The following is a 25,294-nucleotide window of genomic DNA, read 5'->3' on the forward strand; positions in this document are numbered from 1 at the left end:
TGATATAAACAATCTGTAGGTTAGTTTCATGTTTCTCTGTCAAGTTGATGGTCTTTTTGCAATAATGGCTGACTTGCCTATTAATTTGTCATAAATTCCCCGATCAGGGTTACCACGTGTCGTGAGAAATCAGCCATTTCTTTCTGGCCACCTCAAAAACGGGGCATTTGCCTAGTTTGCCTACCCGACGACTGCTTTGGCAGAGCTGCTGCATTCCACTTTAAATACTTCCCTGATTATCTCATGTCATGACTCTTTGTAACCAAAGGGGGGCAGCACAGTGGCACTTTTCAAGCTAAAAACCCACGTATTGCTCGACACTTATAGTCTCTTTCGTATCCCCTCACTTGCTCTGTGTCTTTTGGTGACACAATTCTGAACATTTATCATTTTTTACTGAGTAGATAATGTCTCTTTGTGCTCTGAGTAGATTCGACTGTGCTGGTCTGTGGTGCTGAAAGAACAGCGCCCTTCACGTGGGGGTGGAAGATGCCTGATCTCTTGCAAAACAGCACGCAAAAAACAATTAGGACACAAACACACCTTCTGCGTTTTAACACCTGCAGACTTATTTAAGTTAGTTCGGATCAAAGCCCCCACTAGACCTGAGTGGGGAGTGGGAGGACGTGGATTAGGAAGAGGAGGAGGAGGGGGAGGATGTGGAGGAGGAGGAGGAGGAGGAGGAGGGGGAGGCGCATTCCTCCACCGGGAAAAGTGGAGTTGATCTGTCACATAAGCGTGGTAGACCCTTACTCATATCTTCTTCCTCGTCCTCTCGGCATCCGGTATGCTCGAAAGCGAAGGCATCAATCTAACCTAACACCCGGCCTCTTCCTCTTTTCTCTTCCACTCGGTTAGGAGAAGAAAGCCAAAGAAGTGACTCGAGGCTTCCAAGCGATTTTTTCCCCCTTGCAGGGGGTATTCAAAAGACATCTTTACGCCGAATGCGGTGAAGAGCAGAAGACTGCCAACCTTTTTTTTTTTTAATAACATTTTCTTCTTCTTCATGGATTTAGGAAGAAAAGTATATTTAAAGAAAAGCTGACAGCACGTCTAAAGCAATAGAACTTGGGAGTCATGGTTGAACATATTTTTGGAATGTTCGGAGCGATCAGCGCGGCATCTTTGCGTAAAACGCGACTTTTCCCTGGAGCTGCATTTTGACATGTTTGGAATATAACGGAGGGAAGTGACTGCGACCCTTGCAACACATTGCTCATTAATTGACAATCAATTGACCTTATCTGGGCAAGTGGGGACGTCATGAAAACGATTATGCACTGAGAATGATGGGTGCAAAGTTCTGTATTCCCCAAATTCCAAGCATCAGCGCTCCGTCTGATCATTCATTAGTATTTTTCTCGTGTAAAAGCCTCGCAATCCATGCATTTTGGATGCGTAAAAGTGGAGCGACTGCTCCAGAGTAATGCGCGGACACAGTACCGACCGGTGTCAGTCATTTTCGAGAGAAGAGTGCAGAAAAGGGAGAGGCTTTATTAATATATTTCTCGAACCCAGAAAGTTCGGATAGAGGTTCTGAGTGTGGCTTTTGGGGGACGAGAGGACGCGACCTCCTGCCGGGGAAACATTTGGCTGCAGTGGCGAAGAAAGAGGAGAGAGGTTGGATTATTCGAAAATATCAACATATATTGCCCAGGTCAACATCCGATCATTGGCATCCATTTGGAGACTGAACTTGTAGCTCTCACGTAGCAGGTAAGAGGCTGTCGCGGTTTTTATTTGGCGCGTGGCTCACGTGCGCTCCTTAACAAGTGGTGTGTGCGTGTATTTTTGCCGAGTGTGTGTGCGCGCGCGCGTGTGTATGATAACGACCGATAAAGTGAGCATAGGTGACAGAGAAAGTTTGCATATGTGCTCGTTCGTGCGCGTGAGGAAACCAACATATTATAGTGACTTCTTCTTTTTCAAAATATATCATTTATTGTCACTTTTTCATGACCATTTTGTGCCTGTGCACACCTTAGTACCCAGCATTGCTGAAATGACAAACAAAAGGTATTACAGGTACAATATTAGGTATACCTAATTGCATTTATACATATATTACATACATTGTATACATAATTGCACAGAGAACTAATCCATTATGTAAAAAAAAAAAAATCTGATTGCTTTGCTTTGATTGACACAGTCAGATATTGACGTATAAATGTTGATATATGGGGGAAAAAGGTCAAATCTTTCTGGGAGGGAGGTGGGGGTCTGTGAAGCCCAACTCTTTCATGACGATTAATTAATTATTATAATTGAATTGAATTTATTTATTTATTTAGGCTTGACACCCCAAAACTAGATGCATATTTGTTCATTTACCAGCAGGATACTGCACTGCATCACACAGCGAGAGCTGTTCCTTATATTTTGCCCCTCATGTAGCTTCTTTATATCCCAAACATCCCAAATAGATCTCAGGATAATGCAGTGAAGTGTTGTAGCCTACACAATTACAAACTTCTATTATATAGTATAATTGACCGTGTCAAACAAAATAGACCATTCTTTGATTTGATGCTAATAAACTTTATTAAAGCATCCTGAGTGTACCTGAAACTGTGGATGTGCAGATGCAGTACATTCTTTTTCATTTGACATTTTCAGAAATCTTCCAACATTCATTGTGTTACGTTGCAAAACAACACCAAAACAGCCTATTTGTGCTGTTTTGCATTCACTCAACCGGCAAAGAGGACAAAGCAGCTTTTTGGGGAACCACTGTATAATTTTGCCATTTGTTCAAGTCTTCCAAATACAGACGCTGTTTGTCTGAGTGCTTTACAGCCCAGCAGGTGTTTTCCTCCTCCTCCCACTCTCTCCATGTCCTCTCCTCTTTATGAGCATTAGAGGGAGTTTCTGTTCAGAGAACAGAAAGAGTGTGTTGGTCATGCAATGGTGTATACATGTCAGGTGGATGTAAGAACAGAGAGGAAGACAGATGTGTGTTGCACAGCCGTGTGACTCTGCCACAGCTACACACACAAGGGTGGGATTCAGGCTTTACAATCATGTCTGTTTAGCAGTAAGGTGCAGTTTGTTGTCAGCGGGCAAGGACGCTGCGAGTGCAGAGGCCAGGAGTTGTGTGCGTTGATTTAAGATGGTGTCATATAGATCTGACCAGTAGGTGGATTGATCGATCGATCGGTCTGTCTGCCTGCCTGTCTGTCTGTCTATCTATCTATCTATCTATCTATCTATCTATCTATCTATCTATCTATCTATCTATCTATCTATCTATCTATCTATCTATCTATCTATCTATCTATCCATCCATCCATCCATCCATCCATCCATCTATCTATCTATCTTTGTAATTTGGAACATAATCAATTCTCGTCTTAAAATAATACTTGAGTAAAGTAAAAAAAAAAAAAAAGTAAGAAAAAAACGAAAAAAGTGAAGAGGATGTAATAGATTAAAGGAGTACATTTTTTGGAGGTACACATTAAAAAAAGAAACGATGTGGGCGATAAAGGGCAGAGAGTAGATAGTGAAGTGATTTTGAGAGGAATGCAACGGTAGTTTTACAAAAGAATGCAGAATGGAAGAAATAAAAGGATGCTAGAAGATACATCTGAAGACTGGCCAGGAGAGTGTCGCAGTACAGTGGCCTAAAAGGGTCAGCGAGGCTAAATACTGGATGAATGGTGGATCCAGACTGTGCTATCGGTTGCAAATAGTTGTTTTGACCCCATTATGATTTGTTGGAGGTAACTGAAGTCAACAGTTAAAGCTTTGAGTATCTGAAATTTGTTACGTGCCCTGCAGGTTCTAAATTTCACCCATTTCTTACTTCCCGTCAGCTACCCTTCCCAAACTGTCTTCTCCTTCAGTCTCCAACCTTTTACTGTGGTTGTCAAATTGACATTTTCCTTCAATGATAAATGCACATAACTATCCAGCTGTGCCATCAGCTCATCTTTCAAAAGTGTCTTCTTTTCCATAAGTTAATAGAGTACCATAAAAAAAAGATAAATAATATTATAGAAGTAACCAAGAATACAATTGTCCCTCTCTACGTATATCATGGTTCACTTTAGTGGTTTCACTGCATTATGGATTTAAATGGTTATTATTATTATTATCCATCCATTTTCTTAACCGCTTGTCCTCACAAGGGTCGCGGGGGGCGCTGGAGCCTATTCCAGCTGGCTTCGGGTTGCCAGCCAATCGCATGGCACACAGAGACCAACAACCATCAACACTCACAATCACACCTATGGACAATTTGGAGTGTTTAATTAACCTGCCATGCATGTCTTTGGAATGTGGGAGGAAACCGGAGTACCCGGAGAAAACCCACGCAAGCACGGGGAGAACATGCAAACTCCACCCAGGAAGGCCGAAGCCCGGACTCGATCTCACGTCCTTTGCACTGGGAGGCGGACGTGCTAACCAGTCATCCACCATTATTATTATTATTATTATTATTATTATTATTATTATTATTATTATTATTATTATTATTATTATTATTATTATTATTATTATTATTATTATTATTATTATTATTATCATCCACACAGATGGTTACTGCAGAGCAATACGTATGAGCCAGGAGGAAAGAATGCATAAGAGACAACGAAAGTCCTAAGTTTAAGATACTTTCACACATAATAACAAGCTATTTCAACATACCGGTACTATAGTGGTCTATAAATCACTGAATGGTTTGGGTCCTGAATACATTCAAGATCAATTGGATCAATTAGTGGAGCTCAGAGTTCAAAGCAAACATGGTGAAGCTGCATTTCCCTGTTCTGCTGCACACAAATGGAATAAGCTGCCAACAGGAGTGAAGTCAGCCCTGATTGTAAATGCTTTTAAATCCAGATTAAAGGCTTCCTATAGCTTCTAAACATGCTTTTTCTTTTATTTTTGAAAACTGCTCTTATTTCTTTACTCTAAAATGTTTTTAAAGTTTCCTGTAAATGTGTTTTATCGTTGTAAATGTATGTTCTATTAATTTATTAAAGGTACTTTTGTTTTCTCTGCTTTGCTTCCGAATGTCGTTAACTGTTGTTTGTTGACGCTTGTATGTGTTGTCTTTGCTAGTGTGAACCAAATTGAGTTGCCTTGTGTATGAGATGTGCTATATAAATAAAACTGCCTTGCTTATTGCAACTGGCTTCAAATGACTTCAGTTATAAAACTGCACATGGTAAAGTAAACATCGTTAGCTAATTGAGGATGGCCTACCACTGCTATTTAGAACAAAGTATAATCCTTCCACCTCTAGTTAAAGATAAACGCATTCAGTGCACTTTCAATAGGTTTATGAAACAAAAGTAACAAAATAAGCACATATTCATACACAACCTGCTACTTACCATAACTGATACCCAGTCACTCAACACAGGTGTAGCTAACGGTTAGCAAAGTCTATGCTGTCATTCCTTAGGTGGGCTTCCATCCACCTAATTTTATTAGAATTTTCAAGAATTGCGAAAATAAACCTAAATTCAGTTATGCCACTTCAAGTATGTATTGCAAAAGCAGACTTAGTTCTGCTGCAATTAGTTTATAGCTTGATTTGACAGAAAATATTTAAATTGTTGACAAATGAGTACATTATATTTACAAATGCTGGGGTTCCATAAAATAAATACATTCTTTTTTTTATGTCCTACATTCATCTTCACACAAATATGCATCTCAGCAATTTCAAAATGCATTCTGGCATAGAGCAGGGGTAGGGAACCCTGGTCCTTCAGAGCCACTGTCCTGCCTGTTTTCCATGTCTCTCTCCTCAAACACAGCTGACTCAACTGATCAGCTAATCAGCAAGCTCTGTAGAAGCCTGATAAACGATCTTGTTCATCAATCAGGTGTGTTGATGGAGGGAGACATGGAAAACAGGCAGATCAGCGGCTCTTGAGGACCAGGGTTCCCTATCCCTGGCCTAGAGAGAGATGATGTATTCATGTGATACTGTGACATTTTGTGTCACACATGTCGAAAGGATCAAAGCGTCTTCATATTTCGTCACAGGAAGGTTCTTAAAAATGATCAGTGACGTTTTTTTTTTTTTTGCAGGGTCAGCTTGGCCTTTTCCATTGGAGTTAATTGAATATTGAATAGTATTTTAAGACAAAGCTGTGTTTGTATTTTAGACCCTTTAAATCAACCTCATGTTAAGTCCACACATAAAGGGCTATTTTTAAAAACATTTATTTTCTTAGCTCTAGGGTACAAAAAGATCTACAGTATATGTTTGAAGAAATCTGTGTACCCATGTAATGTATTTGTTGTCTCTTTAGTTCATTTTGGCCAATCAGAACCCTTTTAATGCAACACAAGCTGACTTGGTCGTGCGTCGTGGGCCTCAAGACCCAGCCCAGGAGAATTTTTTTTAAATCACTCATGTGGGTGATGCAGTCACCCATTGGATCTGTCGTTGGGCAAATTGGGCGATAATAAAACAAGCCATGTTCTATTATTCAAACTGCCATTGACGGCTTTAGAAAAATTAATTTTAACATTTTTCCACTTTTGTTAACAAGAGTATGAAAACCTAGATTTTTTTTTATTGTACATTTAGAACAGATATAAAATTTGTGATTAATCGTGAGTTAACTATTGAAGTCATGCGATTGATTACGATTACAAAATTTAATTGCCACAAATTTTAGATCTGTTCTAAATGTACAGTAAAAATGTTTTCTAGGTTTTCATACTCTTGTTAACAAAAATTGGAAAACATATATGAAACTAATAGAAATAGTTCAAATGAATTTTTGACGTTTATAACCGTCAATGGTAGTGAATGAGTTAATTAGCATCAGAAATGTAACATTTAAATGTAATGTTTAATAATTTTAAGCAGACATGTATTTCATTACAAAGAGGAATTTGCACAATTTAGGAGCTCTTTGTCTCTTGATTAGTTTTCTTTTACCTTATTTTTCCTTTTTAATACAATACAGTGCTGGTTTTCCCAAGTAACAATAATAGTGATGTTTAGGGGGTGCTCAAGTAGATCAATAATATTTCAACCCACTTCAATGAGAATTTTTGATATACAAACAAATTGAGTTACAAGCTTGGTCATCATGGAACAAATTCAACTCGCGGTACCACTGTAGATAGCAAAACATAATTACTCTTCAATTACACAAGAGCAAAATTAAAGTACTTATTTTAACATGCATATTTTTAATTGACCATGTCAATTATAACACAACAAAAGATACATGCTTGTGGGAGCGTTGCTATTGTTGCAAGACAAAAAGTCAAAATCACTCCACCACTTCTAAATCTGTTGCTGCAGCAAATGATAGAAAGGTTCTTTGGGAGTGTTCTGGCGCCTGTAGGTCAGCTCACAGCAACGTGGAGGACAAGCTGAGTTCAGAATGGAGCCCTGCAGCTGATAAGGACTTGGTGATTCAGGAATTTCTCTGTCAGAAGGGTGGCTGTGTGCTGACAAAGAGTTTGGATGACGATCCTGCACTTGAAGGTTGATTAATGTGAAGTGCTGATTCATTGTTCATGATATTTTTCTTTAGCCTTCATCCTTGTCAGTGTTAAGTGGCTATACTTTGGTTGTGTTGCAGGACTGCTACCCATCTACAATGTATACAGTTGCTGTAAAGGCACTACAAACAGGGGTGGAGGTGTCATTTAATGCTGTCCAGCGCCATGGCTTTGTGTTGCTCATGGCATCCCCGACAGTAGACAGGCTGCCTGGCAGTGTTCGCCTTCTTGGCGGTCACAGTGTCTGGACTGCAACTATTAACTGTCCTTTTGTTAGTAATTCTGGTCACAGGCCTCTTTCCCAATTTACTTGACAAAAGAGGAAATGTGCTTGAATGCGATTGGATCCCTGAGTGAGAGGACACTTTTCATCTGCATCCAGGGTTAGTGAAGTTGCGAAAACCTTGGCAATGGAGCAGAAGACCAAAGGATTTTATCTTGCTGGTGGCTATTTCTACTTCAACTCTTCAACTTCCATTTTGTAAGCTGGAAAGTGTACTCACCTACATTGAAAACCCTGTGCCTACACATAAAAAAAGCATACGGCACACCTACGCATCAATTGCTAATGCTAAGTGCTAGCTTGGTTGACTGTTCAACTCACTCTTAGCTGGCTGTGCCGTTTACCTCATGTTGGTCATGCATTGAAAATATACCGCAAGAAACTGGCGGCCGAAATGGGTAGTAGGACTACATTTCCCATGATTCTTAGATGCCAAAGCAGGAAGTAGTTCGAGTTCTGGTCACCGCCTGCTCTGTAAGCCCGTCCTGCTATCGGTTAGATGCTGATGCGAATGAGAACGCGAGCGTGAATTTGAATTTGGACATCAATAGGAAGGAATTTAACAGGTAAATTCCATTTTGATGTTTTTATTGTATGAATCGCTATGACAACTGTGTGATTGACATACAAAACAATGAGGTTAGTAAAATCCGCCGGGACGCGGAACCCAAGGCTCAAAAACAGGGCTGTCCCAGCCAAAATGGGACGTCTGGTAACCCTACTTAAGTTTTAATGGCACTAACTACACAAGTTAAATAATTGAAGTGTTTATTTTTACATATGTAAATGGCATGCTCATAAAAATGCAAGCAAAAAAAAAACTGAGGGTTTTAGGAGATTTAATAGGGAAAACACCTAATAGTTCTCTTTAAGTCTATGCCATTTTATAAATCTGACTTGGGATGAGCGAGTAAGTAAGATACCAGTCTTATTTTAAGGTATCGTACTTGTCGAGGCTGCCGATACCATCTTAAGGCAAACAAAATCTGACATTTAATAATGGGCATTGGATAAAGAAAAAGAAAAAATAACGGAATTGAAGGATTTTAATTGCATCAAAGAGGAGATCTGAGGTCAGATTGAGGTCAATTTGAAGTGTTTTTGGTGCTCAAACCAGATGAGAAACCCAATAGTTATTTTTTTTATATCCCATCCATTTAACTGTTTTAAGTTTTTAATCAGTGCCAGGGTTGATTGCAGCAATTACACACTGTCACTGCCACTAATGTTTTTGTAAACTGAACAAGAATACATTACTGTACAGTAGCAAATACTGTACTATATAAGATCTGCCCGCTATTTCTTTTATATGCTCCCCCTTCCTCTTCATCACCGTGACTCTCTAGTACACCCCTCAGCAAATCTACCAGTGTCTGTAGCTTCTCCTTAGTTGACGTAACATTCCCTGACAGGCCAGTCCCTATGGATTGTGATCAAATAGAGTTATAGTGTACACACAGCAGCAACAGTGCAGTCCCTCCCAGCTTGCTACAACAGCAGCCGTAATATGGCAAAGATCAGCATCTTGCCAAAATGATTTGACATATTTCTGTGCTGATTCTACTTCATTACCCAGAAAAGAAAATATAAATAAGTAGGTTGCTTCGAAGCGCAGGAACAGTTAAGTTTTGTTCAGGAAAGTACAGTCACAGCTTCATGGTATTTCTTGTGCTTTTTGGATGGTATTAAACTTGGCGTTCCCAGTTATAGCATTCATACACCTGCTGAAGGCATGAATGATTAAATTATTACTTAATTTGTTAATTTATTCATCTGTTTGTTTGTCCATTAGGGGACAGGTGTAAGTCATCACAGTCATACACACAGAAATATAAAAGAAATGCATTTTGTATTTATTCGTCGTGCATTTTAGATATCGCTACTATTGTAATATTGGACACGTTTGCAAATGTATCATGGGCCAATCAAAACAACAAATGGGTGTGAACTGATTAGACAAGCAACCAGTGTTAGTCAGTTGGGAATGTAGGAAAACATTTTATGACAAACAGGAAAATATTTTCTGTTATTAAAGTAGGAAAACATTTTACAGCAAACAAGAAAATATTTTCTGGTATTGTAATTCCCTGCTTAAACTTCTTCTATGATTAAACTTCTACCTGACATCCAAACCGCAGCTGCTGGCTCGAGCTGTTGGTTGCACTCCAGCCAAGGACCTCAACTAAATTACCTTTTGACCAATTAGATCATTGGCAAAACGGATTTTTGAGATGACAAACTTAGTATATCCAGCTGTTTTTGTTTTTTTGTCATTAAAATTAATTTGGGTAGTGTCCGCTTTTCTTTTTCACAGATTTTTAAATTACCTTGCTTCCACTGCTGTTGTGTTAGTTTCTCAGTTTAATCAATTAAACCAAAGTAGGCTGACCCTGCATGAAACAAAGCCAATGATGAATTAGTGTAATTTGAATACTATTGATGCTGGTTTTGTTTAAAATAAATAAAAAAATCACTGCAGAATCAGTATGTAAAACATGCAAAGTTGTGTTATTATAATTTAATCATTGGAAATAACAAACCCAATGGCAAACATAAAAAAGGCATGAGCTGTCTGGTTGTCCTAAATTTCAGACAGAATGGAGCCTCAGAGAATTTAATCTTAACAAATATTTGATACGAAGCTGTGGAGTTAAGGGAAATGTATTCTTCTTACTTGACTTTCACTTTGATGGCTTAATCATCACAGAGATTGCAGCGAGTGTTCTCACGCGGTGTTACAGTAGCTGGAAGGTCATATTTTAAATCATCGATCTGACATTATTTGACAACATGGAACTGAATTTTATGGGATAGCTTTACTTCGGTTTATTTAAATGTGGTTTGAAGCTTTCTATTGCAATATATTTGCTCTAATTCAATATATTAAAAAAAGGAGTAGCCAGGTTGTGTTTTGAAAGGAAGGACTGGGCGATACCGACAAAATTTCATATCTTGAAATTCATGCCAGTTATCTCGATAGTAACACAATAACAATATTACTAGGGGTTCGGAGAAAATTTTGCATTTTTACAGGAAAAAACAAATAGGTGCACTGTTAAAAAAAAAAAAAAAAAAACACGTTAAAAAAAACTGTAATTTTCCTGGCAAAAAACAATAGGAGCTTACTCGTACTTACTTCTCATAAAAATGTTGTTTCCCCCCAATAATTCAAATACATTTTGTAGTTGTAATTTCAATAAAATGTTGTCTTATTTTCAGGTTGTTTTTAATGTTTGATTAGAAACATTATCTCATTTTAAAACAACTAAATCACCTAGAAATATAGTAAGTAAACATTGTATTTCAAATAGTAATGCTTAAACTTACTGAAATGTGAGGTTATTTGTTGTTTTTGATGACATTATTTTATGGAAAGAGGTTGTATAATAATTTAGTTTGATGTAATATAACAGTATAGGACAAAAAAAATATATGGTTTAACTTCCAAAACATGTAATAAAATAAAAATAAAAAAATAAAAAAATAAATAAAAGCTTTTGAAAAACTAGATATTGGGTTTAAAATTTCAACAATTTACTGTTATCGTAACTCATTTTTAAAGCCCATTTTCACCTTATGAAGCTTTGCTACTCATTTAGCTCCTGATGACGCAGCATCAGGAGTTGAGTATCTTGCTCAAGGATACTTTGACATGGTCACAAAAGGGATTGAATCCACAACCTCAGGGATACTAGATGACCACTCTAAGACTGAGCCACGCCGCCACTGTTTTTAGTAGTTTTAGATTCCATGAAATGCATACTTAGTTGGTCGTGCTGATGCCCCATAAGCAGAGGCAGCAACTCTAAATTCAAGTCCAATTCTTTGCTTTGCATATTATTCATCCTCTCAAGCTTTCCCCTTTCCTTGTCTCTTCAGCTGTCCTTTCAAAATAAATGTTAATAATAATAATAATAATAATAATAATAATAATAATAATAATAATAATAATAATAATAATAATAATAATAATAATAATAATAATAATGCATCAATACAATGTCAATGAATGTTACATCTAGGATTTTACAGTAATTGCAGTAATTTTCAATTAAACAACATTAGACAATTAAGTTAATAACAACTAATCAATTGTAAAAATTACAAATTTTCATTATTATTTTCTTAGTAATTTTAAATGTTTCTTCTCCTTTTTTGTAGTAATTTTAAATGTTTTTTTCTTCCTTTTTTTGTAGTTTTAGTTGCATTTACAGTTTATTCCCTTAAATAATGATTCATTTGTGAACACATTTTAACAAAAAAACATGGCTTTCTAATGCACATTCATTTTATTTTACGTTCAGCAAATACGATCAGTTTCAAGTCAATTTCAGAAAATTAAATATTTAAAAAAAATTATAGGAAAAATCTGTAAAATAAAATAAACATATTTTAGGATCTTTTTCTTTTACAGTGTGTGGAAAGTGCTTTTTTTTTCATTAACTGACTGATATTGTTGTATGTTTGATGTTATTAGCTTGAATGTTCATATCAAGATATGATAATGATATATCGCCCAGCCCTAGAGATAAAGGTTTAGGTCTCGAAAAATAGTATATTAGCTTGATTAGAGGTCAGACTAAGAGGTCAGTTAGAGTGAGGGAAGACAAGTTGCATTCTTTTTCAAATGCTTTTTTTAGTTTGAAATTCTATCCATGTAGTGTGCATGCTAAAACCAATAGATCACAAACATAGAGTACGTCTTGAACACACTAACATTTATTGTTTTGCTAAGTACGCCCAATGAGCCCTAACCTGGACTTAAATGCTTATATTATACTTCACCTACTAGTCCAGAGTGTAACCCGCCAACTGGCCAAAATCAAATGGTATATGCTACAGCCCGCCCAAGGCCCTAATGAGGACAAGCGGTATACAAAATGATTGATGAGTGTCTAAATATTACAGTTGTTTCCATTAGGGGTTTGTCTTCAGCAATTAGCCATTGTTATATTTCTCTCTACTCTTCGCAGACATTAAGCACTATGACAATGGTTGGAAAACAGTTGTAGATGGCCATAATGAACCCCACTGGGAAATTTGGAGATTTTGTTCTGCAGCCAAATCTGCATGTAAATGTTTTTGTCTTGTTCACCCAAATAAGATTAGAATAATGACATTTTGATGGATTTTTATGAAGTCACAGTCACTGTCATCCGCAAACATATGCCGTTTTATCATCAGTGCATGTTTGTGGGTAATTAAGTACATGTTGGAATGGCTCCAAATGTCACATTATACCTCCTAGTGCTTCATCAACATCTTGAGATGAGGAATTATAAATTTATTGAAAAATTGTCTTAATTAGCTAAATAATAATACTGCCAATATTAGACACTGATGCTGTAGTGGAAGTCAGCGAATTAATGTGATGGTGAATGTCAGGGGGTAGTGATGGTTGCAGACACAAATGCAGGGCAAGGAGGCAGAGGTGAACTTAAAAATAAATTTAATTAAACAAAACAAAAGCATACTCCAAATAGCAAACAATTCAAGACGTGGGGCGGACAACAAGGTAAAAAAAACTGCCAGCATAACGGGAGGAAAACAACAATGAATCGACGCAGACAGAGGGGAGACAGGTCCAGACGGAAGCAAAGCCGGCTTCATTCCTCAAACAACTCTCGTACACACAGAAGCAATTCAAGACTTGCGTGTGTCCAAAAGAAGACGGTGAGGACGTTTAACGGCTGTAATGTATATGCCAAGTCTGGAATGGCACTGTAGAGCAGCCACAGGGAGTTAACGGAAAGCGTAGAAGAAGAATCAGCGAAGAAGACGGACACTTAAAAAAAAAAACTTTATTGCAATCTACAGAACAAATGTCTTTGCATGTATCAAAACAACATGAAAAAGACGAACACAGGAGAACTGACAATGGCGTTTGATTCAAGTACAGTACAACACCACTTGTTGAATGTGGGAATAAAGAAGCAAAATATTTTGCTGCAAAAGTATAAGCAAGCTAAGGAGGCTGCGCAAAACGACTACGACACGGCTATCCGCCATTGTTGTTGACAGACTGACGGTTCGTGAACAGTCATGCAAGAATTGGCATACGTCATCAATCTGCGACAACGCGTCGTCATCGAGCTGCGACCATTACGTCATCGCTGGAGGAGTATCATGCATATGGTGTCCAGACGGACGCGTACGTTGCGCGTTTTGAAATCGGACGAACGGCTTAAATGGTAAGAAACTTGTGAGGATACATTGAAACAAGCTTTCGTGTGGACAGGGCCTAAATAGACACACACACACTAATGACAAAACAAGACACAACTGGGGCAAGACACCAGTGGCTGAGGGCAGTGATTGGTTGACACGAGAAAGAGCAGGATTACACTTAACAAGACCAAGGGAGACACACAAGGAAAAACAGAACCCAAACATGACAGCAAATGGCTCTCTGCCTCTATATGTGTCGGGCACCTGACTGATGACCAGTCCAGGAAGTAGTCTGCCTTTCGGCCAAAGTCAACTGGAATAGGCTCAAGCTCATCTGCGACCCGGAACAGCATAAACAGTATGAAGAATGGATGGCTGGACAGATGGATGCATATTTCTAATAATCATCATGGTGTCAACCAAGCTAGGAAAAAGATGCACTTTTAGCATTATACATTTATCTGCATGTAAACCAAATAACCTTGTGACATGATTTTCCTCTTCTTCTTCTTCTTTTCCTCCTCTTCTTCTTCCTCTTCTTCCTTGTCTTTGTCTTTCAGTCAACTCATCCCCGTAACACTAGGTAACGGGTGGTCTCCTTTTGAATTGTTACTTTACTATAGTAAAGTGAGCATTCAAGATAAACGATCGGACCAATGAAAGTTCTCCTAGAACTTTTTAATGCTGACTTAAAGCAACACTAAGGAACTTTGAGTTTACGTTGATTATGGCGGCACCATATGGACAAAAGTGATATTATGTCTGAAGGAAGACTGCATTTCCCATGAGGACAAGCGCATGACGTTGTTTTTGAGCTCACGCCAACAAGTGAAAGCCGGGCCAATGTTGATCCTTGACTGTCCTTTTATCTGGGTAGCTTCCCTTTTTCCTTTTTCTTTTTTGTCTCTTCAGACAAAACTTTTCAGTTGTTTTGCAGCTTCTGCCAGGAAAGCAGTAATCGGACTTCCGTCTTTGTAACGAATGTCGAAAGGGGGGAAGTGACGTATGCCATAAAACAGTCAGCACATTTGTAGTTTTTTGTGTGGTAGTGTTCCTACCATCCTCCTCAAAGTTGCTCAGTGCCAGTAAAAATGATACAGAACCCCTAAGGCCATGGCAAAGGTACCATTCAATTTTAAGTCGATGTTTCATCTGAAGAGTTATGAAAATATTTGATTAAGTTTGAAAAGTTCCTTAGTGCTACTTTAAAAAACAATTGAGCTAATTGATCCGAACCGTGTATACTAACCAAATGACAACATCAGCGTTTAGATGGGATATGTACAGAATTAACTTACTCTGATGGGTCAAAAGTTTAATCACTTCTCCTTTATAGTCACAGCATAGTCAAGTCAAGAAAATATGCATTTCAAAGATAATCGGATCAACCTTGGTTACTTACACAATAGTATCACTGGAGAGCAGGCATCATGATGTGAACTGAGGATGGTGTGCAGAACACAACAAAGGTTTTACATCTTGTCACACTAAATTATGTCTTTATTTATGTATACATCAAACAGCTGACTATAAATAATGTTTCTGAATACGTGGAACAAATTAATTTGCAGCTTTGATGATGGATTTGCAATATACCACTGCAAGACCGTTAGTAGATGTGGGAAGTTTAAATTACATTACAATCAAAGTAACGTTGGATGCATGCATATCACCCCTTTGTACACTGTACACAACATCTGAAGTGCATAAACATAAATTTGTAATTTGTAGTTTTCTTTTTTTTAAAGCATTTGATTAATTTTATTTTATTGTACAGTATTTTGTCAACAAAATAGGGGAACAAGTACCAAACAAACCACTACTTTCTACACAGCCACTATTTACATGTCCACGTGTGAACATTTACATATGCATGTTTATTTTGATCATTCACTGTATACACTTTACACGGTTTTACTTTGTATGTTTTATCCGGTTGATTTCCAATTCAAATTAATTTATTCCCCTCCAATATATTCTCACAGTTTTTTCGTAAAGACAGGCACCTCTTCCATCCTTGTGTGTATAGGTGTATGGGAGTGACTTTAAAAACGATCTGTTAACCTCTTTGTCCTCAGAGGAAACTTTTTTTCAGTCGCGGTAGCGAACGCCAAATAGAAAGACTGTTTGGATGTCTGCCTGGGAAAATAAGAAACAATGGAGGCCTCTTCTATCCCCATGCATCCCACTCTCCACTTATTTTCTTTCCCTCATTCCTTTCTTCCTCTTCTGCTCTTCCCATTTATCTTTGTCAGCCTGTGTTCATAGTAGCCACGGCTTTATTAATGGACAGGGAGGAGAAAGAGAAGGTACGGAGTCGCTGGTTCCAGTGGACTGAGTGCAAAAGCGATTCATGCGGTTTCTATATAAGAAGAAAAATGATAAGTCATTTGTAAATGTCATGTTGTGGTAAGAAGAAGAAGAAGAAGAAATTTGGAAAACAGGTTGAAGTGCGCGGCTGCACTGTGTTGCTGCAGCTGGAACATTATCATGCTGAGCAGCACCTCCATTTGGGCCAGCTAGTCCACAGTGGCACGGGCTCTGCAACTGCCCAAGTAAGCCTATAAGATTGTGCCTTTTCTTGCCAGAAGGTGCACACAGTGCTCAAAGGGCTTTCCATTTGATGTTTTGCCAGGGTAGAATGTCTCAAATCAGCGAGTCACTCACTCAACATGTCCCTGACCATGAAAATGTTATTGTTGGACCTTTTCAAGCAACTGAGAGTTTGGCTACATCCTTGAAGACATCCAGTTTTCATCCTGGATTGGCTTTCACCACAATCCAACATTATTTATACCTTGGTATGTTGTTAAAGAGAATTTTTATTTGGCCAATGTGCTCCTTTAAGTTAGACCAGTATGATTGAGTTAATACATATTTAACTAAAACTAATCTAGTCAATTAAAATGACTGTCCTCATATAGGGCGTTCTTAATTCATAGTCAGTTAGAATGCTGTAGGTTACACTGGAGAACATTATAAATAAATAAATGAATAAATAGATACAATTCCATTGAGTTTGATTTTTATACTGATTAACTAACCTAAAACTAGCCTGCTGAATCCAAAATTGCAGTCGGTTTGTATTATTATTATTTTTTTAGCACAGCTAACCCTCCAGAAAAGCTAAATTCCAATGAATAGCTGTAGTAAGAAGAAGAGCTGATTATGTGATTGGACTCATCTACAGCTAAGTGGCAACTTGTTTGTGCAATCTGTGCAGCTCCCAATAGGTCAGTACTGTTAAAGGTGCATTGTGCTGTTTAAAAAGATAATGTTAAAGATTTTTCTACATCATGCATGCTTCACCAATGCCCAGATGAGTACGAAGAGCCCTGACTGTTTTACACTGACTGTACCTATCAGCTTTTATCTTCCCTTTATAGTAGAGTGTGCGGACCCTGCACACTCCACAGTTTCTTTGGGGAGGGGCGGGGTGGAGTTTTTCTTACGCCATTTGAAGTCGTGTCTTCCTTTGTCAACTGTGGCTGTTGCTTTAAGATCGTGCACATACTTGCACGTGCACCATGAACGAGCCTGACACAGATGCTGCAGTTACGCTTTGGGCCAGAGGTGGCAGTCGTGAGTAAAAAAGTGACAAACTGCATTTCGTTTATCCTTGATCCTTTAATATCTGGAAACAGAAAGCTAGCATAGAAGCCATATCCTTGGTAAACAAAAAAAAAAAAAAAAGAACTTGGCGTTAAAGACATGGTGTGTAATTAGCGTCATCTAGTGGTGAAACAATAATTCATTCATTTTAAAACCCACTATTGATTTCAATAATATGCAAAAAAATCTGTTCTATCACATCATGTACGTTTTTTTTCTTTTTTTTATATATTCGTAAGTCTAGTAATCACTAGTTATATTACATGGCTGGAGTCTCGAGCTGACATGAATGCCCAAAAGACAACTTTGCAAACATAGTTAGCCCTGCTTACAGCTAGTGTCCGGCTCAAAGGATCGATCGCCGCTTTCCTTCCACAGCTGGGGCCTGCAGGTGGTCGTCGCTGAGTCCCGTGACTCGGGCTCCCGCCATTTGTCTGCTTTGCTCTCGAAAGCTTTTACTAGCTTCTTCTGCTGCTGTATAAATAAAGATGACTTGACTTAGCTGCTCTTGTTAGCCGCTTTAGCCAGCCTGTGGCTCGGGCTAACTCCCACTAGCCGCTCTGGCTAACTCCAGCTTGCTCAGTCTTTCGGCGTCGCTTGTTGGGGCTGCCAGGCTGCTGTCGCTCGCCGAGATGCTCCCTCACTCACGCCAAATATTACTATTGGTGGTAGGCTTGCAAAGTTTGGTCCCTCTCGTAGTTTGCGTGCTTCAAAATGAAAAATAAAAAATTACAGTAATGCCTGTTTCTTTCAGATGCCATTGCATTTCAATATTTCAACATTTTTTTAGTACAAGCACATATTGGTTAAGTACAGTTTTTTCTTTCTATGTTTTTTGTTTGTTTTGTTTTTTTGTTTTTAAAAAAAAACACCAATCTATATATCGATAGTTTTGGATTTCACACCCAACCATATGTTAAAACAGCTATCCTAACTTAACAAAAATTGTGTTCCCCAGTGTTTTTCTAAAGTTTACCAGAATCCTTAAGAATGGTGCAAAATATACACATTATGCACACAAATGCCTTAATTGGAAATGTTGGCCAAGTTGTGAATTTTGAAACTTTCTCATTCCCATCAATGCGGGTTTGCAGGGAAAGACAAAAATTGCTGATACAGGATTCCTATTTTCTTCCTTTACCTGTATGCACCATTTGCTCAGTTTCGTCAACTCCCTCTGGTTCGTTTTGTTTTGCTGAAGGTATGTGTGACACATTTTCAAACAAATGCATGGGAGAATTCAAAGGGAGATTGTGGAAACTGAACTCCAACTTGTTTATGTAAATGTGTCATCAGATCTAAACAACAGTTACAGTACATGGTGTTGACAAGCAAACATGGTGAGGTAATCCCACCTCTCTCAATAGATGCATTCCTGGGAATATGACAAACGTGGAGAAATGAGGCCGCTTGTAATTAAGTTCTACATGTGCAAATCTATTTGTGAAGCATTGCTTATGAGATCCGCTGTATAATCACATAGCCCCAAAAGGGAGACTGCTTACTTAGCATTTAAATAGGTTCCTTCTCCCAACAAATGTGTTTGTGTTTGTGTGTGCAGCACAAATCTTGCATGACACTGTTTCTTTATGCATGACTCTTGCTGTGTGAGATATAGCTTAGAATGTTTCTGTACATGTGCAAGGGGACTGGTTTGCGCAATAATGTATTGCATGTGTGAGTGTAAGTGTAAGCAATAAATCTTGCCTTCACATTATTTCTTAGGGCTCCCAGTGGACTATTGTAGTGTCAATAGAGCAGGTTTTAAAATGGGTGCAGAGGGAATATTAAGGAAAATTAAATGCGTAAGGATGTGTGTGTGCGTGTGTCTGTGTATGTGTGTTACTGATGGGTTATCATGAAACCGATAGTGATGAAGTATTGGTTTCATGATAACGCTTTCAGGCATGAATTCATATTACTTTAATACCCGTCAATGCCAGATAAATCACCATGTTGTGTCTGTGTGTACATATGAGATCTCAATGTTCCCTCTGGGAAACAGTCCGCTTCACAAACGCCATGTGAGTTTTGCCTGTATTATCTCAATTGTTCCATTCTGTTCTGTCAATGTTGATTTAACTCAATCTCAGCTTTAAGAGATTGGGCTGCGTTCCCTCCTGAGAATGGCAGGAGGAGGAACGGGGGCTAGTTGGGGAAACAAGGGTAGGGCTGGCATTGTTAGAAATACACAACATTTCTTATGGGGTATCATAATGTTGCACTGTCCTTACAAATGTTATTTACAGTTAAATCAAAAACCAAAATTGAGGACAAAAACTAATGGCAGGTCAAACTTTGCCATCAAAACATGTTTAAGTAAAATGTTAGCATTGTTAATCCATTAAAGTTTAAAACAAGTTAACCATAGTAACACAAAGAAAAGACAAACATGTTGTCAACCCTTGATGACAAATGAATAAAGACTGATGAATATAAGCCAGGCAGGGCCTGTGAGATAGGCACATGCTGAGGGCGCCATGGACTCTAGGAGGCGCCAAAAATCATGTGAAAACTCACCTTCAATATAATCAGACTCAAACAAATCATAATAGAAAGTCCTAATTTCACAACAAAAGGGAAAATGAGTAAATTGATACTTATTCTGAACAACTAAATAAGCAAAGAGGAGCATAGTGAATTAGTATGAAATCAATTGCCTTTTGTGCGCTCTGTGTGTCACCTGCATTGAATTGACTCTTAGGTTAATGCATATTTCTAAATGTATGATGGCCATAATCAAATGAAAATAAAATGATTCCATGATTGAATAACTCAATCTGAAAAAAATAATAATAATTGGGAAAGGATATTTCACATTAAAGGGAAGTAGGAACATGTAAATACGTTAATTATTTATTGTTAAACTAAAATGTTACAACAAAAGCCTCACTTTGTGTGGAGAAAATTAAAACATGAGCAAATTTAAGGCTGGAAATGAAATACAAAAAATGTGTATATTTGTTTATCTTGCTACGTTCACTTATTTACAGTAAGACAATGTGTTATTTCTGTAGATTTTTTTCCACAAAATGCTAAATACAAATGAAAATACCAATGCACTTAATTCACCTCTGACTAATGTAAGGAAAGAAACTTATTGGTCAGCTGTCAAACCACTGAATGCTAAAATAACAATAGACCAAAAAAACGTTTCATCATTGAATAAAATCTAGACAAAATCTTCTGTGGATGAATGAATCTTTTTCAAGTGGGGAAGCTGTGCATATTTATTCTAGAATAATCAAAGCCCTACAGATGCAACATTAACATAGATTAAAATTGAATGCAATGCCCAATTAATATTACTACAAATGATAACGCCACATACATGTATACATCAATGGTATACTGCTCACCCTGAAGCCAGGTCAGACTCCACTTTTGTTCTCAAATTATATTAGAAGCTCGACGCTCATCATCACATTTTTCCTCTCTGTCATCACTGGTAAATCTTTTGTAGTCTATGTTTCTCACTATTACATCACCATATAACTTTTGATCTGTGTCGACCTGTTTTTGCCATAAAAGCCTGATGGATCATGAAATGCAGAGTGTGAAGTGGAAGGTTAACTGTAATTTAATTAGATTTTAATTTGGGAAATAAGACGATGATTAAGGCGATTTTGCTGAGCTTGCTTATTCTTCACTTTTGTTCAGCCCCTGCACGTGACAGTGTTTGTTTGTAACTCTTATTATCATCATCTACAGTATGGTGTGTGACATCTAAACTGACATCTAATATAAGGATTCAACATGCAATGGTGGTAGCTTAAGAACATGGTCCATGATTAACATGCTTAGTAGCGCGACACACACACACACACAGCGATGCATGGTGATAACCCACAGTAAAGTTTCCTTCATTTGTTATTGGCCCAAAAAACCCCATTGTTGGGTCCATTCAATGACTCAAGCAATTTTATAGTCCAACACACATTTCCAAAACATCAGATCAGGGGACATTGCTGCTGGCGTGAAAATGGTAATGTTAACAGTAACACATTCACGGTTCAAAAAAAAAAAGGAAACAAAGTTTGTCTGTGCTGTTTCTACTTGTACATGCTAGTGAAAACAAACATGACGTGAGACTGGTGGTTGGTGTATGTGTGTACCAAATAGTCCTTTAGTTGTGTAGACATTAAATGTAAGTCAATGTAATGTCCTCAAATGGCTCCAGGCACATGCACGTGTTTAGAAATGTGCTTGCGTGATACTGCTTTCATGTTTTTTCTTGCTGTGATAGGGTCAGAGGACTAATTACGCAACTCCACTAATTAAAAGTGCATTTTGCTGAGTAGGGCACTTTGACCTCAGTTTGCCTTCATCAACTCGAGAAACCTGTTGCACAGGCTGAAGACATCTTGTATGTTCTTATGTACTGTAGTCCAAATATTAGCCTACTATCACTAAATGTTAACATTGTAAAGGAAACCGGCGCTTGTTATTAAATGGTAAAGTTGTCGCATTGCAATTTTCTTCTCCACCAGAGGGCGCACCTAAAAAAGTGGAAGACTGTTTTTCTTCCTCTCTATGGTCAGAAGTCATGCCGTGTCTGTGAAGAGAATAGTACATTGCGAGCTGAGATGAGGGCCAGTTACACATTTTGCACAACCAAAATAAAAAAATAAAAAAACTTTATATATCTTAAAACAATTTTTTTCCACATAAAAATCTTAGCATGTGGACTTGATAAAAGCATCTTGTCATACCTCAGTCATTGGTTGTGAGTCAAACTAACTTTAAACTGGAGCTAGGATTTGCAAACATGGTAGTTTGGGGTAATGTGTCTCAGCTATTTTGGGGTTAATTGTCATATTGGCAAAGAACGCGTCAGTGTCAACTTGGTTTACCTATGCCAGAACTACCATCCGGATGATGAGTTTGAGAGTAAGGATTTTTTTTGGGGGGGATCGAGTTTTGTTTGCATGTTCACCAATGTGTCTTCCGGTCGTTGACTGATTTAAATTTCATGATTCTTTTTTGTCATTCAATTTAATCTTAATTTTTCATCTTAAGTAAGTCAAAATGGGCATTTGGGGCTGAGACACAGGACTTTTATCTAGTGCACGTTGCTTAATATTACCATCTGGCTATCAATGGCTAAGTTCAATGATTTTTTTTCAAGGTAAATGCTACACATTGTCTGTGTCTGACTTTAATGTTCACTTTATTAAAAAAAAAACAGCACAATAATTTTGGCCTTGATTTAATAGTTAGAGTGGTGTATTACCTCATAAGCTGAGACAACAAATAAGGTTGAAATGGCTTTCTCCCTTTGATGATGCAATGTTAATACGATGTTAATAGTTGAAAAAACAAAGCCGTTTTTGGGGTCTCCTGAAAAGTGACAATTTCGGAATTACAAGGTTTAGTCCCGACGCCAGCGATATGATGTAGTGATTCCAAGAAAGTTGATGTTTGACATAAAGCTCCGCTCTCCCCTACTTTTTTAAATAAAAAAACAATAAATACATAAATACATAGATAAATAATACTAATAATAATAATCATCATGATGTGAGGAGGATAATTTGTTGTAATAATAATAATAATAATAATATCAATAATAATAATATCAATAATAATAATAATAATAATAATATCAATAATAATAATAATAATAATAATAATAATAATAATAATAATAATAATATCAATAATTATAATAATTCTTATTTTTTATTATTAAATTCTCCTCACATCATTTGGTATATAACAGGACAGGCCTTTCACCATAGATAGTGACTACATGACTATGTCAGTTTGAAATATATTAACATCCCCAATGCAAATAATGGATTGCTAAACAGGTGTTGCTCAATGCCAAATCATTCATTACACCAACTCAACTTTGTGGGTGTTTTCTTTGGTGTTAGTGTGTCTTTGTGTCATTCAGCAGACTGTGTGTGGTTATTTGTTATGCGTTTGTATGTTTAATTGATGAGCACATATGGTGTTTCCATATGGGATTGTCATGGCTGTAATATCTCAATCCTGCAATTCAAAGATTTAGAGAAATATCTCTGTAATATGCCACACTGTTGTAATGTCTTGGTTTCCCCCCTTTACATTCTCTTTATATCTTGTATGACATATGGATGGACTGTGTAAGAGTCTTTTGCTTATTCATTGGATTTTTGTGTATGTGTGTGATGCCACTGCAAATTGTACAAATGGGTAACAGTGATAACTATCAAGAGAAATATAAAAACCTTTTTTTATGCAACCACAACAATGCAAAAAACGGTCCAATGAGCATAATGCATGTACTGTAGTTTCAATACACCTCTCATTTACCAAATACAATGAATCATAATATAACAGATTAACCTCTAAAAAGTAATACAAGAATATTCCACACACATTATTACGACTGGGATGGAGTCTCCCCACTGTAAATCAGCCTCTCTAAGACATTTACAAGTGTGCTTACACGCGCACAGTATTGTATTCAGACGTTATTATGGTCTGAAAGGCACCGTGCTGAATGTGATGTTATTAGAAGTGGCGTAATGGTGCCATATTGTGTCACTTCTCAGCCACACACTACGACACTCACATTAAGACAGACTCAAATCACAAACCTTACACTAACACATGCCCACAGAGTAAACTCATAAAATCACAAACATGCCAATGCTGAGGCAGATGAACAATGCAGCGAGTCTCCACTGATGATGTAATCATGTAATGTTTAAATATACATGCAGTGTCAACTTTTTCTTTCATTTCTGTCTTATCCTTCGATTCTTTGCTCTCAGTTGACCTATCATGAATTAGGAAAATCCATTCCCAGAACACTTGGCCCCTTTTAGAAACAGTCCATTGGATTGGATTGGAATGCTATAACCTGCTCAATGGAGCAGTGGTGGCATCACGGAGCGGTAGAACTAAAGCTACCTGTGCAGAAATCTTAAGGATACACAAATTTAATGTTCCCAGTATCTTGGGGTCTAGTAGGCGTTGAAGCCATAGATTAATTGCACCCGCATTTGAATGTAGGCACCATCATAAAACCAATTGAACTGCGTGAACAGGAAAAGATTTTATTCAATTCAATCTGTGATCAGCGTGGGCTGGAGGAATTAACGTACGATTCATTCATTCTAGAGAAAAGCGAGGGCTGGCTGCTCGTATAGCCTACTGTACAGCAGTGACCTCACGTGTTCCCAGCTTTTCTAATCTTGTCTGTGGGGTGTGACCCTTTTTTAAATCACCGAATTCATGTTAAACCTTTTTTTCACCCACATGATTTTTGTCTTTTTGTTCTCTTATTGCTAAAAGATACAATAATTTTTTCCAGTTTTCCGCCAGTGTGGCAGGGATTTTTTCAACTCTCATTGGTGCATTTGATAAAAATTCTACTTAAAGGAACACATAATTTATTAATTTAACTTATTTGCTCCCCAAAATGCATAAATATGCTCTATTTTAAATGTTTTATTTGTCCCAAAGACGTATTTATATGTTTTTTAAATATATATTTTTATGCTAGAGCATACGAAGGTTGAAGCAATGGTAGTTATTAAAAAACGGCCAGCAGGTGGCAGCACACTATAATAGATCAACCAGGGCCATGTAACATACAAGCTGATTTACCCACAGTTCTAAACAGATTAGTAAATAATGATGAAACTTAGTAATATTCTAATGCTAATTGCTACAAAACGGAAACAGATAGAAATAGTTTTTTTTTTCCGGATGAAAGAAGAGACTCTAATCTTTCTTTTGGTAGGTTGC

The 25,294-nt window shown here is 37.5% G+C and overlaps 1 protein-coding gene across 2 annotated transcripts in view; it reads left to right on the forward strand.

The window, feature by feature from the left end:
* Positions 1-718: 718 nt before the first annotated feature.
* The window catches only part of il1rapl2 (interleukin 1 receptor accessory protein-like 2), a 294,184-nt gene continuing 269,608 nt past the window's right edge, over positions 719-25,294 (forward strand). For both annotated transcript variants that reach the window (XM_077578736.1, XM_077578737.1), the window contains exon 1: positions 719-1,716. The gene's annotated coding sequence lies outside the window, so the exon portion shown is untranslated. The remainder of the gene's footprint in view (positions 1,717-25,294) is intronic.

This window comes from Vanacampus margaritifer, chromosome 10 (genome assembly GCF_051991255.1).
Source record: "Vanacampus margaritifer isolate UIUO_Vmar chromosome 10, RoL_Vmar_1.0, whole genome shotgun sequence".
Taxonomy (NCBI): Eukaryota; Metazoa; Chordata; class Actinopteri; order Syngnathiformes; family Syngnathidae; genus Vanacampus; species Vanacampus margaritifer.